Below are 17,044 nucleotides of genomic sequence, written 5' to 3' on the forward strand. Positions count from 1 at the left end.
AAATGTGTTAATACATATATCAGTGCAATAATAGGAAAAACAATTTAAAACATTTTATAATTTTTCAAAGCAAACATTTTACACGAGTGATCAATTCATGCAAAATTATTTTAGTTTCATAGCAGCATAAACAAAAACGAAAAAAAAACTTTTTAGCAGCATCCAACTTATCTAGCTTAACTAGTCCTTCCTAACTTTAACTAGTCCCTAACCATCACCTCTGCTACCAGAAAATTACTGATAGAGATCGTAGGTCACCCGACCAATAATTTCACCATATAGTTTTCGGGCCCATAAATTTCAGTTCAACCTATACATTAATCAGATGACCTACCGATTCTTCTACCAGTAACCCTGGTTCCTACCTACTTATTTCTATTGTACCTGACTTACCAATCCACCGTTGCAGGTACCTAAGATCCACAATGGATCAGGGAGCTAGCTGTAAAAGAAAGGCAGGCAAAATACAAAACCCAACTTATTTCTATTCCTGCATTAAATGATTACAGACAACTGGGAAGTTTTAAAAGTTTATCTAGAAATCAGATTCAGAAATTAGCAAGTTTACAGTAAAAAGGCAATCAATAATCAAGATAACAAAAAGAACATAGCCACAGAGGAACACTGTCAGGGCAACCATTTATGAGTCTACAAGAAAGTTGATCCTATACATCTATAGGAGGGGGAAAAAATTGGAACACGCTATAGTTCTAGTATCTTTACGCGAAATCAGATTTAGGAGAAATTTTATATACCACAGTTATGTTTCATAAACAGTACGGAGAGAATGTGTTCTAAAAGGTAGGGAAACATAGGGACATGCTAAGGAAAATATACTGAATGACTTTATAGTAGGTTGCGGAAAGCATGGAAAATTAACATATGCAAAGGAATGTCTTTATTAAAGCAAAGACAGAAAAATAGAAGATGCAGTGAAGAGTTTTCGCACTATATTTACCTAGAAAGGTGTGCAGACCAACCCTGGCCACGGATCAGTCAAGGACAGGAAATACCCCAAGGAAGGACAGGCATCTATGGGACAGCAGGTGCAGATTGGACACCCCAGGACAGGACAGGAAAACCAGATTAGGATCAGGACAGGACCACCAGGACACGACCAGCACCTGCAGTTTGGAAGCAACGCCTGCGCTCCACCCTCTCTGCAGCTATCAGTCAGAACCCCGATTGGGTTAGCGAACTCCCCAGCAAAGTGCTCCGCCAGCACTTAAGGTTTAGTAAAACCCTTTAAAGTCTAAGGTCAAATTCGGACAGAGTGCTCCGCAGCGCTCTGTATTCAGTCACCTATTGAGTGCGTTGGGTCAGTTACAGGTCAGCTATTCAGACAAGTCGGACAATTTCCCTAGCTGAACCTAGGCTAGATATACTGTTTTCGGGTCAGTGTACCACCCCCCAATGTTGCAAAGTGTCAGAATCCCCAATTTCGATTGGTCCCCACATAGGATAGGTTAACACACCAATCAGAACAGACTTCTTCAAGCTTAGTTTTGCATCTTATGGTACCGCCTAGCAGATTTGGGGTTCCCATGACATATTTTACAGAATACAATAGGATTTATACAAATGTAACAAATGCAGAACATTTTCAGTTTTCTAGCTGGGTGAAGGTGCATCTTCCCAGGCACGTCTTGGCAAGGACCTTCAGTTGGCACTCGGTCAATGCCATCAGCAGCAAACTGGACATGCGCACTAGGGACCTTCAAGATGGTTCACGTCTCATTCAGACCCCCCCCAGTTATCGCGGTACATGAAAAGTAAGCGAAAACAAATTAAAACATAGAAATAAATGAATTTACTACATCTCATGATTTGGTACTTTAGGTTTCTCACTGTAAAAATATACTATGCGATTATAGATCAGTGCAATACACAATAACACAAGAGCATCTGCGCAAGCTTCACCATGTGAGTATTCCAGACAGCCATATTAGCGGCAAATACGCATGCGCACATTTTTCCCACCACAACTGCGACTACATCACGTCACGTGAGTGTGATTGACGCATGCGCAGTAGTAAATTCCCAAGCGACGGCCATTTTAAGGACAAGGGTTACGAAGTTAGTAAAACACATAAGCAAGCATCACTAAGATACATGTATATAGTAAAAATAAAGGAAATTAGTAAGACGTGCAATTGGATTACAGAGTTATAAATGAATCGAGGTTCTTGATTTCAGCAAGTCGCGTAATGTGCGAAATCTTGCTTCATCAATGGCATCCTTGAAATTGTTCAAATTTTTTATATATGCCTTGCAACTTGTAATTTTCACTAATGAACATCGCTGCTATTTAAAGGTTGTGCATGTGCAACTTGAGTATTCATACACATCGGGCAACACCAAACGCCCTTGTTTGAGATGTTCCTGGCACCTTTGAAATTGTAAGCTTGTACGTTATAATGATAATTTTATATGCCTTGCATTTTGTAATTTTCACTGATACGCATCGTCGCAATTTAAAGCTTGTGCATGTTTTCAACTTGAGTATCCATACACATTGGGCAACACCATACACCCTAGGTGTTGATTTTCATGGCACCCTTGAAATTGTAAGCTTGTACGTTATTATTTCAATTTGCGTCTTTCAATGATGCGCTTCGCCGCAATTTAAAAGCCTGTGCGTTTTCAAGTTGAATGTTCATAAACATAGGGCAACACAACACGCCCTCGGACGTGTGTAAATAATTTAAACACATGACACGGTCGGACTGGAGGCAGTCTGTCCTCCCTATCTGTCATAACGTACCTGGAACGTCAGCTTCACGCTAACGCGGCTTTCCCTTTTATAAACGTCCTCGCGAGTGCCGTCTTCCAGTATCCAGCCAGCTGAAGCGGAACTTGGATGCGGACCACGAGTGCTTCAAGGTAAATTAACTTCCGAGGCCTTGGGTTTTTGCTAAAGCTATGCCGGAGGGCAGGCCAACTCCCGCTGGGAGGTGCCGGCTCTACTGATGTAATGCCACCAGTTAGGCTTACTGCATTCCTTCATTGCTCTTCAACCCTGGATTTCTTCAATGACGATCGTTTAAATGCGAAGATTGTCTCCCATTATTGGATTTTGACTGAAAAAACACTTTTAAGGTAATGGGACTATGTAGATACATAAACGCCTCAAGCCTTTGTGGAATGAAATTAAGTTAAGATAATTGGGAGACTTACTGTCCCAATTCTTTCTTTTTAGTGTACAGTTACTGCCTATTAACGTGATCAACAGGGGGGTCATATACGGCCATATAACTAAGTGTACCATGACACCCTCACCGTGATTAGGATCCCGCAATATTTGGCGGGTAAGCCATTTTGAATTTATTTCGGCTACTTTGGCTTTTTTAATCCCTCTGTGCAACTCCCTGACCTCCGCTCTCCCTATTTGTCCTAGGGTATGTGATTAGGCCCCATACCTTCACAGGTTGCCCCACCCTGTCCTGAGGAAACCCGCAAGGCCAAGGTTTGAATCACCCATATGGCTATAAGACGGGTCGAAACGTCGACGCCCCCCTAATTGGCCTGGACCCTGAACCCATCCCCAACGTGCCACACAAGGATACATTTCTATGTAAACTGGAACTGTAACAAAAATTGAATGTTATATGAATGTGGCCAGGCCCTATAGGATGGTGAATTACAACCAGTCCAACTGTTTAAATGAATGAAGGTTTTTGTTTTCCTTATGTCACTACCTTGACTATTCTTCACTACTTTACACCTGAGCACCTATCCTTTTACGCACGTTCTCTCTGGAGCAACCTCCCCTGTAAGAATAATATACGTATAAATAACTGTTTCACCAATTGACATAAGAATAAAATGTATAGTGAACTGAACTATAGGTTGTTGCACATCTTTCTATTGCAAATAACGTATTGAGTACTATGAGCTGTCACACTGTTCTTAAGCTAGCTCAGGAAATAATTTGCTAAACCGACCATACAGGGAATTGATTTGTTTCTTGTACAAACAAGGTCTAGGACCACTGTTTTTTGTATTACCATGCATAAGTAGACCTTCCACCACAGCTAACTCCTCCTTGACCTGCCAATATCCTTTAAGCTCGCTGTCATAATCTTTTTTTCTCACCCCAGTTACCTTGAACTTTCACCGTAACCTGATGCAATTCTTGATCATTACTCAGATAGTATCTCAATTCAGTCTCAGAAATCACGCCCTTAATGATCATATAGACATTGACCTCCAACTCAGATTCTATGTCAGGACCGGAGGCTTCAGATTATGCTCTTGTACCTTCTCCGCTGTATATTCACAAAAGTCACAGCAGCCAAAAAACACAAATAACAACAGCCCTACCACAGAACAAAGGGTATGGGAAAACAAATGAAAAATGTCCATCAACTACAACTCCCATGAGTATTATAAGGCAGTCTATAACGTAGTCCTTTCTCGGTATCCACTGCAGCTAGGTAGGACATCCCCTTCATGACCACTTCCTCTTTCTTCGCTGCTTCGCAGCCAGTTAAGTGGTTTTATCCCTCTCTCCTCATTTTCCTTCATGGTTGGGGTTTGTTGGGGTTTTAAACTTAATATTTCTGGTGTATTCTTTATTGTGGGGTTTACATTGATGCTCCGTTTTTGTTTGCAGAGCCCATTTTGGTCGCGGGAGCATTTTATTCTACGCGACTTTGCCCGATTTTCGGCCGACTCCGGCCACTAGGGGATGCTAGTGCGTCTCGTTCTCCTCGGCGCGTTTCCTGTCTGGGATCGCGCTGAGGAGAACGTTTTTGCCGAGCCTTCCCCTGTCGCCTCACCCAGACGCTCGACTCGAGCCTGTATTGCCCCACAAATTGATTTTTTACGCCCCGGTAGGGGTCTGTATTGCGGCCTGACCACGCTGACGCCTGCGGGCGAACAAGGGCACTCTGAGATTTGCTTCCTGCTGAGTGAGCCTAGCGCGCGGGGAGGTGACGAAGGCCTGGTCTAGTGGAGAGGGCCTGCGCGCTAGTGGGGTGAGTGCCCCCCTGATCCCCAGTTCCACTGGGCACCATCTGACGGCAGCTTCGCTCTGCTCCAAAATTCCTGCACTGGCTTTAGCCTGCATCCCTGTCATTAAGTTGATTCTAGCCCTTTTTATACTACTTTAAGGCATTGGGTTTAGCGCTAGGCGCCTGGTGATGATGGGGGACGACTACTATGAGGAAGAGGAGTCGCAAGGCTACCTCAATGATGACGAGTTCTACCAGGCTGTGGATAGCTCGATTTATAGGTGTCACAGAGATTGTGGGACCTATGGAGGAGCGCCTCTCGGCACGCATTATACAGGAGTGCGAGAGGGTGACTCAGGCACACCTAGGGGGCTCTGCTGGACCTATCGCCCCAACGGGGACTACTCCCCCAGCCCCTAAGAAACCCTGTAGGGATGGGGTGTCGGGTAGAACCCGCGGTGTGGACAAAGACGCCTTTGAGAGGTTGCGTGACGCATTCCTGGCTAAGGCGATAGATCCTGCGTCCGCTCCGCCCCATGGCCCTTCCGGCTCCACAGGGTCAGCTCCTTTGTCTCCTGGACCTACCACCCCAGGGGACACCGATGATGAGGATGGGTCGGAGCGTTCTTGGCGGCTTTCGGGCTCCGCCGCCGAACTTCCACGGGATGATTCGGGCATGTTGGACCCGGATGAGATAATGCATCCGCGGTCCGCGGCCTGGGCCCCTGGGGAGAAGGTGGCGAAGTTCGTCGCTGGCCGCCTCAGCAAGCCCTTTGAAAAGGAGGCTGTTTGCGTGGGGAATGTCCCAGACCTACGCTGGAGGGAAAGGTTGCCCTGACCCCAGAGTTGGACCCGAAAATGGCCACGTTCTTAGCGAAGTTTGTTAAGGATCACCGCAAAGGGATTGACCGCTCCTGGCGATCTTGCCAGGATAAACTCTTGGACGCCATAGGCCCCATTACAAAAATTCTGGACATGGCGGAAGAGGCCAAAGAGTCCGGGGCGGCCATCTCTCCTGATTTCCTCTCTAACTGGGCGCAGAGAGTAGGGGTTTTCCTGGGGAACGCAAAGTGCGCGCTGTCTACTGAGCGTAGAAGGTCCCTCTTAATTAAGTTAGACCCTAAGTTGGGGGATCTGGCCTCTTCTGAGGCGGGAGCTGTGGCCCAGGGTGGTCTCTTTGGAGAGCCATTTATAAAAGAATTGGGGAAGTTTGTAAATACCTTCACGTCCCTAGATAGGGCCCAGTCGAATATCAAAAGGGTCTTCCACCAACGTTTCTCCAGGGGGGGGCCGGTCGCGGAGGGGGCCGCGCGACCGGCCGTGGTGGTCAGCAAGCGACCAACAGAAATCAAGGCTCCGGACGAGGACAGTATAACTCCTCCCAGAATTACAACACCTTCTATCCCACAAGAGGACAACGTTTCCGTGGCCGTGGTGGATTCAAGAATACTGGAAACACCTCCAATGGTGAGTGTTATCTCGGCGGACCAGGTCCGCGTGGGGGGACGTTTGGCTTTGTTTCCAGACGCCTGGGCCACGATTACGGCAGACGCCTGGGTTTTGCAAACGATACGGGGTTTCCACGTGGAGTTTTACGATCAGCCCAGACAGGGCAGGCCGCCTCCTCCTATCATGTTCTCTTGTGCGGACGCACGGTTGGTCGACAAAGAGGTTTCGGACCTGCTTCGCAAAGGCGCCATTTGCCGTTCCGTTCGACACGCGGCAGGGTTTTTGAGCAATTTGTTCCTGGTGGACAAAGCTGATGGTGGGAAGCGTCCGGTGATCAATCTCAAAGAGTTCAACGGGTGGTTGGTCTACCGGAATTTCAAGATGGAGGGTATCCATCTTTTAAGAGATGTTTTGCTTCCCAACGATTGGATGGTGCGCTTGGACCTCAAGGATGCTTACTTGGTGGTCCCATTCACCCCCCGCACCGGCGTTTTCTGCAGTTCCGGTGGGGAGGTCAGGTTTTCGAGTTTACCGCCCTTCCATTCGGTCTTTCTTCGGCCCCTTGGTGTTTCACCAAGCTCCTCCGGCCGGCGGTGGAATTTTTACAGAGCCAGGGTATCCGGATGAGAGTCTACTTGGACGACATCCTAGTGATGGCGCAGTGTCCCAAAGTTGGACCTCCAGCTTCGCCGGACGATATCCTTGCTCCAGGGACTGGGGTTTGTCATCAACAGCGACAAGTCTGTTCTGGCCCCGTCTCAGTCGGTGGTGTTCCTCGGGTTTACCGTGGATTCGGTGCTGTGCACTCTGAGCCTTCCCTCCAAGAAGCTAGGGAAAATCCGCCACATCCTCCGGCAGACGATCTCTCGATCGCATACCTCTCTCCGTCAGATTGCCCGGGTGGTAGGTCTGCTCTCTTCCTCCATCCAGGCAATCTTTCCGGGGCCCCTGCATTACCGTGCCCTGCAGCGCCTCAAGGTGCATCATCTCCGACGCGGTCTGACGTACTATCAGATGGTTCCCCTGTCGGACTAAGTGAGGGAAGAGATGAATTGGTGGCTGGCACATATGGAGGCCTGGAATGGCCGAGCGATTTTCGGTCCTGTCCCCGACTTGGTGATAGAGTCCGACGCCAGCCGTGCTGGATGGGGCGCCCGCTGTGGAGCGTTTTCCACAGGCGGTGCCTGGTCGTCCGAGGAACAGGAGCTTCATATCAACTGTCTAGAGCTGTTGGCCGGGTCCTTCGCGGTTCGCTGCTGGACCAAGGACACGGTTCGGTCCTGCGTTTTGCTTCGCATGGACAATATCTTGGCTGTGCGCTACGTTAATCATTTGGGAGGCCCTCGTTCCAAGGCTCTTTCAGACTTGGCGAAGGATTTTTGGAATTACTTCCTGGCACAACAGGTTTCAGTGACAGCGGAGTATTTGCCGGGTCAAAACAATCAGGTAGCGGATTGGCATTCCCGGCACCTGCGGGACTCCAGCCAGTGAAAATTGGACCCACAAGTGTTCAGGTGGCTGAACGACGCCTGGGGCCCATTCTCGGTGGACCTTTTTGCGTCTCGCCTGGACTTCCAGCTCCCTCGTTTCTTCAGCTGGAGGCCGGACCCCCTAGCTGAGGCCACGGATGCCTTCCTCCAGGACTGGAGCAGGGAGAGGTCTTGCGGCTTTCCCCCGTTCTCAATGATTCTGAGGGCGGCGGCCCATCTTCGCCGCCAGCAGGACGTAGTCATGGTGACTCCATGGTGGAGGTCTTAAGTTTGGTTTCCAGTTCTTTCCTGGGATTCTCCAATCCTACTCCCCCGGTTTCCACGGCTTCTTCTCAACGCGGACGGGGAACTCCATCACCTGCTCACTCAGAGCTCGCTTCACCTCATGGCGTGGAGGCTTTCGGGCGACGTTGGTCGCTCCCGGGCCTTTTCGAGACCAGCTGAGAATTTTCTCTCGAAGGCCTGGGCAGGCAGCACGACGAAACGTTATCGCTCTGCCTGGAATAGGTGGTCACGTTGGTGTCTTCGACAGGACCTGGATCCCTTGGTCGCAGGCGTCGTTCCTGCGTTAAACTACTTGGCGGAGTCGGCTTCGGCTGGCCTGGCCTACCGTACTATCAATGCAATGCGATCAGCGATCTCGGCGGGCCACCAGCCGGTGGCGGGGGTACCGCTGGGGGAACACCCATTTGTGTGTCTGCTCCTGCGTGGGGTTCGGCTTTCCCTGCCCCCAGAACCGCGTTATTCGGTTCTCTGGGATGTTAACCTAGTTCTCAACCTGTTTTTGTCGTGGCTGCCGAATAAGTACCTGTCCTTGAAGGAACTTTCGGCAAAATTGGCAATGCTTTTATGTCTGGTCTCATGCAGACGAGTGTCGGATGTACGCGCCTTGGATGTCGCGGCGAGAGTTTTTTCCCCTGATGGGGTAGTCTTTACGTTGGGGCGTCGCACGAATTGTGCTTCACGGACGATTTCCTACCCATACTTCGTGGACACTCCCAAGCTGTGTGTGGTCCAGTGTTTGAAGGCTTATGAGGACCTAACCTTGGAACTTCGCCCTCCGGGCGAACGACAGTTGCTTATTGCGCTGCGAAAGCCGCACAAGGCTGTCTCTTCTCCCACCATCGCCAGATGGGTTCGGTGGATCATGCAGGAAGCAGGTATTGACACGAAACAGTTCGGTGCTCATTCAGCTAGAGGCGCCATGGCCTCGAAGGCGTTCTCTTTAGGTGCTAGATTGGAGGATTTGATGCGAGCTGCGGATTGGCCTTCGGACTCCACCTTTAAGAGGTTTTACTTCAAACCGGTGATTGATATTGCTCATTTGGTGGTGAGTAAGCTTTAAAGTAGCATAATCTGAAGCCTCCGGTCCTGACATAGAATCGAAATTTGCCTAGCGGTGTAACGGTAAGTTTCAATTCTATTAAGGACACGGAGGCGAGGATTATCCCTCCCGGACTTCCTGCGAAGGTTACCCGCCCGTACTGCAGTAAGTACTCAGGTTTTCCAGTCCTATGGTTATGAGAATTCTGCATTGTGCATTGTGTGTTCTTTGGACGTTGACTGGATTTTTTCCCTTTCACTGCTGACGCTGTGGTTCTTTTGTAGGAAATGATGGCGCCAAGCAGGACCAATAACATAGCGTGCCTCGCGCGAAGAAAGAGGAAGTGGTCATGAAGGGGATGTCCTACCTAGCTGCAGTGGATACCGAGAAAGGTCTACGTTATAGACTGCCTTATAATACTCATGGGAGTTGTAGTTGATGGACATTTTTCATTTGTTTGCCCATACCCTTTGTTCTGTGGTAGGGCTGTTATTTGTGTTTTTTGGCTGCTGTGACGTTTGTGAATAAAAAGCGGAGAAGGTACAAAAGCATAATCCTCGCCTCCGTGTCCTTAATAGAATTGAAACTTACCGTTACACCGCTAGGCAAATTTCGATTTATCTTCACCAAAGCAGTCCCCTTTCTTAGATACATAGTTTCATCCCCACCCAATCTGGAGAGTCAATCAGCTAAAACGTTATTAGAACCAGGTAAATAGGAAACCACAAAATCAAACTCCTGCAATGCTACCACCCACTTTCTTATCCGATGCGACACAAAATCAATGCCTAACTTATTTCCAAAGCTTATGATCCGTTAATACTTCAAAGATCTTGTCCCACAGAAATTTCCTCAGCTTGTGCACAGCCCAATAAATACCTATAGCTTCTTTCTCCACAACTGAATAATTACATTCAGCTCCTCAAAACATTCTAGGGAGGATAAAGAAAATGATCTTCTTACCATCCACTTTTTACAATAATACAGCACATAACTCTTTGAAGATTACTTCAGTCAATACATAAGAATATTTCGTAGGATCAAAGCTTTCCAGATTTGGAGCTTCACACAAATGTTTCTTTATATGCACAAACTGTGTCTGTCATAAGATCAGCACCACACAAATTCACTCCATTTCTTGAGTAGTGCTCTAATACATCCCGTTTTCTCTGCAAAATTAGGGACAGACTTATTATAGATTTCAGCCATCCCCAGAAATTTAACCAGCTCCTCCTTGTTTTTAGGAGGAAGAAGATTACAAATTATGTCCGCCAATGAAGCCTTGACTCTAATCCCATTTGCAGACACCAGAAATCATAAATATTAAATGTCTTGAACATTAAATGTATACTTGTCCGCCCTGAAAGGAAGTCCTGCCTCCAGTAAATTCCCTAACACCGCTCTTAACCTTCATCACATGCTCCAAGATTGACAACAAAGATCAAAACATCATCTTGATAGATCTTGACACCTTCAACTTCCTTGGGAATGCTCTCCATTGCGCTCTGAAATACTGATGCCGCACAGATGAGCCCGAAAGGCATTCTTAGAAATTTGAAGTAACCAAATGGTGTGACATAGGCTGTAAGTTCTTGAGATAAAGAATGAAGCTTGACCTGATAGTAGGCCGAAGACATCCCAACCGGAGAAGTGTTTCGCACCCTCAAGAGAGCACAACATTTCAGTTATGTTAGGAAGCCGATAGTGGTCAACCACCACCATTTTGTTGAGCTCCCTCAAGTCAATGCAGAGTCTGGCCTCCTCATTGGCCTTACGATCTATGACCACTGAAGAAACCCACTCCATGGCTTCCACCGCCTAATTAATTCCATTCGCTAACGGGTTGTCTAACTCAGCCCTCATGCTTTCTCTTACTAACAGAGGCACATTTCTAACTTTTGCCACGTAGGGACTGGCCTTTGCTTGAGTTTTATCTGATGCATGTAGTTTCTGAGACAGCCCAATTTCTTGTCAAACACCTCAGGAAACCCTGTATCCGAAGCTTCACTGCCCCCTTCATCATCCTAATGGATCCTAATCGTGGAGAAGTGTGGCTCAATGGTTAGAACGGCAGACCCTGATGCAGAGGTCTGGCTCGGGACCAGGGTTCAATTCCCGCCTCGGCGGGTCTTGGGCTCAATTGCCTCGAACCTGATATTTCTCGCCTCAGTGCCTATTCTAATCATGGGTCCCATTCTGCAACTCTGGGCAATAGCTTGCTTAATCTCCACAACGGCCCCAACAGCTCTGGGATGCTTGGCTTCACCTTGGGGGTACCCAGGAGTGGACATTTCACAGGGAAAAGCCAGGAAGGGTTCCACAGCGGTATGCGTACAGCGCCAGGAAACCCCAGTTGGGGTATAAGTGCGCTTTACAAGTACAAATTCATTTCATTTCATATCTTTCAAACACACCGAAGGATTTTCATTGGATCCAAATACACATGTAAAGCACGTTGGTGAAACCAGCTAATCAGAGAATCTCCCTTCACGGATACATCTTTTGCCAGAATAATTCTTCCTATGAAATCAATCGTACCACAAAAATAACCAAAAAGATCAATGGTCTAACCCCCATACCCTTTTGGCTCTGTCAGGTTTCAGCAAGATCACTTTACTCATCAGATGTTGCTCGTAAAACTCATAGGGTGATCTTGGCCCCAGATAAAAAAGCATTTCCATAGGTGCATCATTGATCATTATACTTTCAAACGGCCCTTCACAAGTACATTCTTTGATCTGGAGAATATTAACTTCCTCAACTGCCTGCTCATAAATATCCACCTCTATGACTTTCTTCAGTTCTTTGCCTGACTTGCAGCACCTGGAAAAATAACCTTTTTTCCACAGAAACTGCAAGTGACCTTTCACCCTGCATACCCCTAAAACATTTACCCTAAAAACATCTAAGACTGGAAGACTTGGGTATCATGGTGGTGGTAAGCTTACATTTAGCAGACTTGTTGCTTATTTCGTTAACCTCTTCCATGCGTCAGACGCCCCCGAGCCATCCGATGTCACGTTGGGCATGAGCACACAAGCTTTGGAGTGCTCATGCATTTTGAGAATTGTGAGAACCTCCTGTAATGAAGGATTATCCTTTTGCCATAAACTGTCTTTAGCCTTTTCAATAATGCAACCCAACATTAGTTGATCCCTCAACCTTTCCTCTAAAGACACCCCAAAACTACATGTGGGAGCTAATAGAAGTGCCACATACCCGGGCGTAATGCACAAAAACCTTCCATTTTAGCCAAGAAAGGGGAGGATCACCCAGAGAAGATAAAAAGAACGGGGGTGCAGTGACAGTCTGCATAATTAAATATTACCACCACAGTGAATACTGCAGGAAACTTCCTATTACCAGTGTCCGAAGTTCAAATACAACCCATTTCTTAACAGAAGTTGGACACAACCCCAAAAAGAGTATGAGATGTTGTGTACTTAATCACTGCCAGAATCGTATTTCACTGGTAAAGGCTGTGTGCATCAGCTTAGGGAACTGACGCTCACTCTGGACTCAAATTACATCAGCTGTGAACACAAGCAATCTTCTAGCTGTGCCCATTAGCGTGATGGACAGACGTACCCATGGAATCAAATGGTGTCAGCTGTGTACTTTAACCGACTTTCAACATATGGAAACCATCAAAAAGAATGCTGTGTACATCAGCATGTTCACACAACGTACTCCAAAATATAGATGATAACAGCTGAGTGCATAAGCATATGAGCTTGAGACGCGCCTGAAGATCCAAGGTTTGAAGCTACGATCGGCCCAATCTAAAATGGCCGCTGTGCACGTCAAGCCCTGTGTGTAGCATGTGCGCGTGACGTCGAGAAGCCAAGCAGGAGTTACCAACAACCAGTGTTCTGGCTGCCCGCATGCACAGAGAGAATTGCTGGTGAAGTCCAACACGTCGAGCTCGCGACAAGCGCGAGTGCTTAAACAGCAGGAGCTCAAGCTACTCGCGTGCCGGACTTGCAAGGGCCGATGTGGGGACAAGTCTCTGATCACGAGCAGAGCACGAGGCAAGCTTTCATTCACCAGCAGCTATCAAATATCCCCCCTTACCTCCACTGCCAAAGGCATTAAACAGGAAGGCGCTTCGGTGGGAAGAGGTGTATGGCAGGAAGTAGGCACCCAATCTTCTCCAGCAAGACAACTTCTCGCCAGCGCTTCTTACACTTTCCAGATGGCGCAGGAGAGAATACCTTCGTATCTCACCCCAGAGACACACCTGCAATATTAGAGGCTGCGAGGTAAGGTATACACCTTACTGTCGTACTCTAGAAGATGTTCCCATGGTCCAGGAAAGAATAGTGTTGAGGTCTCGGGGTGTAGAGCAGTAGTTTTCACTCGTTGCCAAAATGTAAAGATGACTTTACAAAATGAAACAGACTTCTCTAAAGCGGTAATGGATGCATGTTTATTAAGTACCGCAGTTACAGAGACCTCATCTACCAGCAAGCCAGGTCCAACTGACACTCACTCTGAAATCCACATTCCAACCTGGCAACCACCTGCATTTTGATTCATTACATCATCACTAAGAAACCAACACTATCCCATCAAAGATAAATATAGAACCCCCATACTACTGATGCGTCTCCTATGAAAAGTCTACTAAAGATTGTTCAGCTCATAGGAGTAAGAGGTTTTTTTCCCCCCCTGGAGCATGTCTTATCTCTAGGACTTCAAAGGAGAAACTTTTTTTCTAAAGTGAATTCTGTAAAAGGCTGTGAATTCATGTAACAAGCATCCTATTTCTCGGTTATCTCTGAAAAGAGTATTTTTTATTTTTTTTAAAGCCCCCATTTCCCAAACAAAGGAAGATTCTCTCATTACCACAGCCATCAAAAGAAGACCGAAATACCATTCTACTGCATGCTTCGGTAAACTGATTGCAGAGAACTTTTAAAAAAAAAGTTTTATTTGTCATTTTCAATAGAACATCATACTATAAACAGAAACAGCAGTGCACGAATAATGCCATTATAGGCGGAGAAGAGAAAAAAGCAAAAAAGCATTACTATTAAACAAAAACATACCAATAAGGTGAATACATAGAGAGTAGATTCCAGCTTCAACAGTACACCCTGAAATTAGCTTGCTCGCTTCATTGTATTAAATTTTGCATTGCTGTGATCTTTCTTTTAGAGGGAATTTGGGGGGTGGTTAGGTGGGTTCTTGGGGACTTTCACAGCCTGCACTTCGCTATAATTTTGAGTTGCCAATTGTTTTACTTATTTGTGGCTTCATATAACCTTGTCCAATTTTTTAAATAAATAACCAGACACCTCTCGAGTGCACCTTTCCGAGGCGGCTCTCCTGGTTTTTTTTTCTGGCGATAACGGCCATCATGGTCGAGACCCGCGTCACGAGCGGTCAGCGCTCTAGTTGTTTCACGCTGCCCGCCGGCTTCAGGCAAGGCTAAGTTATTTAGCCAGGCCTGTTGCAGCCGAGCGGTGCTCCCTGAAGTTTGCTTGCTCGCTTCATTGTTTTAAATTTTGCATTGCTGTGATCTTTCTTTTAGAGTGAATTTGGGGGGTGGTTAGGTGGGATCTTGGGGACTTTCACAGCCTGCACTTCGCTATAATTTTGAGTTGCCCATTGTTTTACTTATTTGTGGCTTCATGTAACCTTGTCCAATTTTTTAAATAAAAAACCCGACACCTCTCGAGTGCACCTCTCCGAGGCGGCTCTCCTGGGGGTTTTTTGTGGCGATAGCGGCCATCTCGGTCGAGACCTGCGTCACGAGCGGTCACGCTCTAGTTGTTTCACGCTGCCCGCCAGCTTCAGCCACACCTCTTAGTCGATGCCGGCCCGGAAGCGGGCGCCCCGATGGCGCCCCGAGCCCGTCTGCGCCCGTCAGCGCTCAGGGTGAGTCACTCTGTCCGGCACGACGCGGTCTGTCATGGGAGCAGCTTCACCCACTTTACCAGTGAGGGGTTGAAATCCCTCAAACCCCGACCTGTTCTCCCCTTAGAGTTTGGTCCACTGGTCCTTCTAGTGACTTTGCCTGCGCTGAGTGTGGTTTCAGATTCTCGTCTGAACCTCGGAACTTTGGCCATACCGGTGATTACTACTACGGAGGGGACTATCAAGGCCTGCCTTATCAACGCTAGGTCTGTGAGGAGGCACCATGTCGATGTGGCGGACCTTATCTCTGATAATGATCTGGACATATTGTTTGTCACAGAAACACGGTTTGATGCCTACTCCAATCCGATAGTTGCTCTGGTCACTCCTGCCGGTTATAAAGTTCATCGGCTCGACCGCCAGTCTGGCAGGGGTGGTGCCTCGCCATTTGGCTTAGGGACAGCTGGACCCTGCTTTGCGAGTCTTCCTCTCTCTTGGGAGATTGTGAGGTTCTCAACTTCAGCATTCAATTTTCCGCTCACTTTACGCTCGGGGGCTCTTTGGTCTACCGACCGCCCGGTCCGTCCAAGCACTTTTTGGACTCCTGTGGGGAAGACCTAGCTGAGCGAGTTTTGCGCTTCTCCAGGTTAATTTTTCTCGGCGATGTCAATATTCATCTCGACCACGCTGAGGCTTTGGACGCCTCTGCCTTGCTGTACGCCTTCCATCTGGCGAACCTCTCTCAAAGACTTCTGTTTCCCACACATCTTTGCGGGCACACCCTAGATATTATAGGGGCCAACTTCCATTTATGGGTTAAAAAACCAAGACCGGTTGCTTGGTCCGACCATTTCCCCATTTTTTTCTCTTGGACTCTGCTGAACTCCTCTCGCCCTGCCCGTTGCTACCGCCCCCCAGCCTTTAGGAGACCGGACATAGGGGTCCTTAGTGTCGCACTGGGTGATTCAGGTCCCTACTTTCTAAGGGATCTTGAGGACAACGTAGCCCAGTTTGCAGAGTGGATTACAGGTTCGGTAGCGTCACAGTCTGCCCCGGGCCAGTCCAAGCTGAGGAGAGAATCCCCCTCCAAGCCTTGGTTCTCTTCTAGGCTGAGGACTCTGAAACGGGAGTGTAAAATTCCCGAGAGAACCTGGCGTGCCGGAGGCTACTGTCTTGTTGATAAGAATACTCTTAGAGCAAGTCAAATTTGAAAAAAAAAAAAGAATACTATTAGAGCAAGTCAAAGGCTCTACTATACAGCTATCGGAGATGCCAAGGGACACTACTATGCCACGCGCATTGAGCGTGCCAAAAACAACTCTAAAGAGATTTTCTCCATCGTTCAAAGCTTTCTGGCCCCTTGTGCTCAGGCGGCGCCCACTCTCGTTTCTGACTCCTGGTGTAACTCCTTGGCGGCTTTCTTCAAGGATAAAATATCCAGCATCCAAGCTTCGCTTTCCATCTTTCCAGGGCTCAATGATATGGTGTCTTCGCCACCTATTAGCAGGGTAGAGCCTCTCTCCACCTTCTAGGACTTTGGGCTAGTGGATTCGGCCAGCTCCCTTAAAATTTTGAAAGCTCTCAAGTCCGGCTCTCCCAATGATCCCTGTGCGGCTAGGCTTCTGTCCGACCTGGCTGATACCGTCAATTCAGAGGTAAACTTCTTGATTAAGAAGTCACTCTGTACTGCCTCTGTGCCTACAGTTTGGAAACATGCCCTGATCCTTCCGCTGCTTAAGAAGCCGTCCTTGGACCCCTTAGTGCCTGAGAACGATCGCCCTATTTCGCTACCTCCAAGTTTGGCGAAAGTTTGTGAGATGGCCGTCACCTTCCAACTCACCAAGTTCATTGAGGAGTCTAAAGGGCTTCATCCAGCTCAGTCGGGCTTCCGTGCTGCTCACAGCACGGAGTCTGCCTTGCTGGAGGTTGCAGAGGCAATTCGGGAGTGTCTGGATGCCGGCGGG

At 47.7% G+C, this 17,044-nt stretch overlaps 1 long non-coding RNA gene across 1 annotated transcript in view; it reads left to right on the plus strand.

Moving 5' to 3' along the window:
* The window catches only part of LOC144753908 (uncharacterized), a 115,864-nt gene extending 106,098 nt beyond the window's left edge, over positions 1-9,766 (plus strand). The window contains exon 3 of the long non-coding RNA XR_013594595.1: positions 9,503-9,766. This is a non-coding gene — a long non-coding RNA (uncharacterized LOC144753908). The remainder of the gene's footprint in view (positions 1-9,502) is intronic.
* Positions 9,767-17,044: the final 7,278 nt, after the last annotated feature.

This window comes from Lissotriton helveticus, chromosome 5_1 (genome assembly GCF_964261635.1).
Source record: "Lissotriton helveticus chromosome 5_1, aLisHel1.1, whole genome shotgun sequence".
NCBI lineage: Eukaryota > Metazoa > Chordata > Amphibia > Caudata > Salamandridae > Lissotriton > Lissotriton helveticus.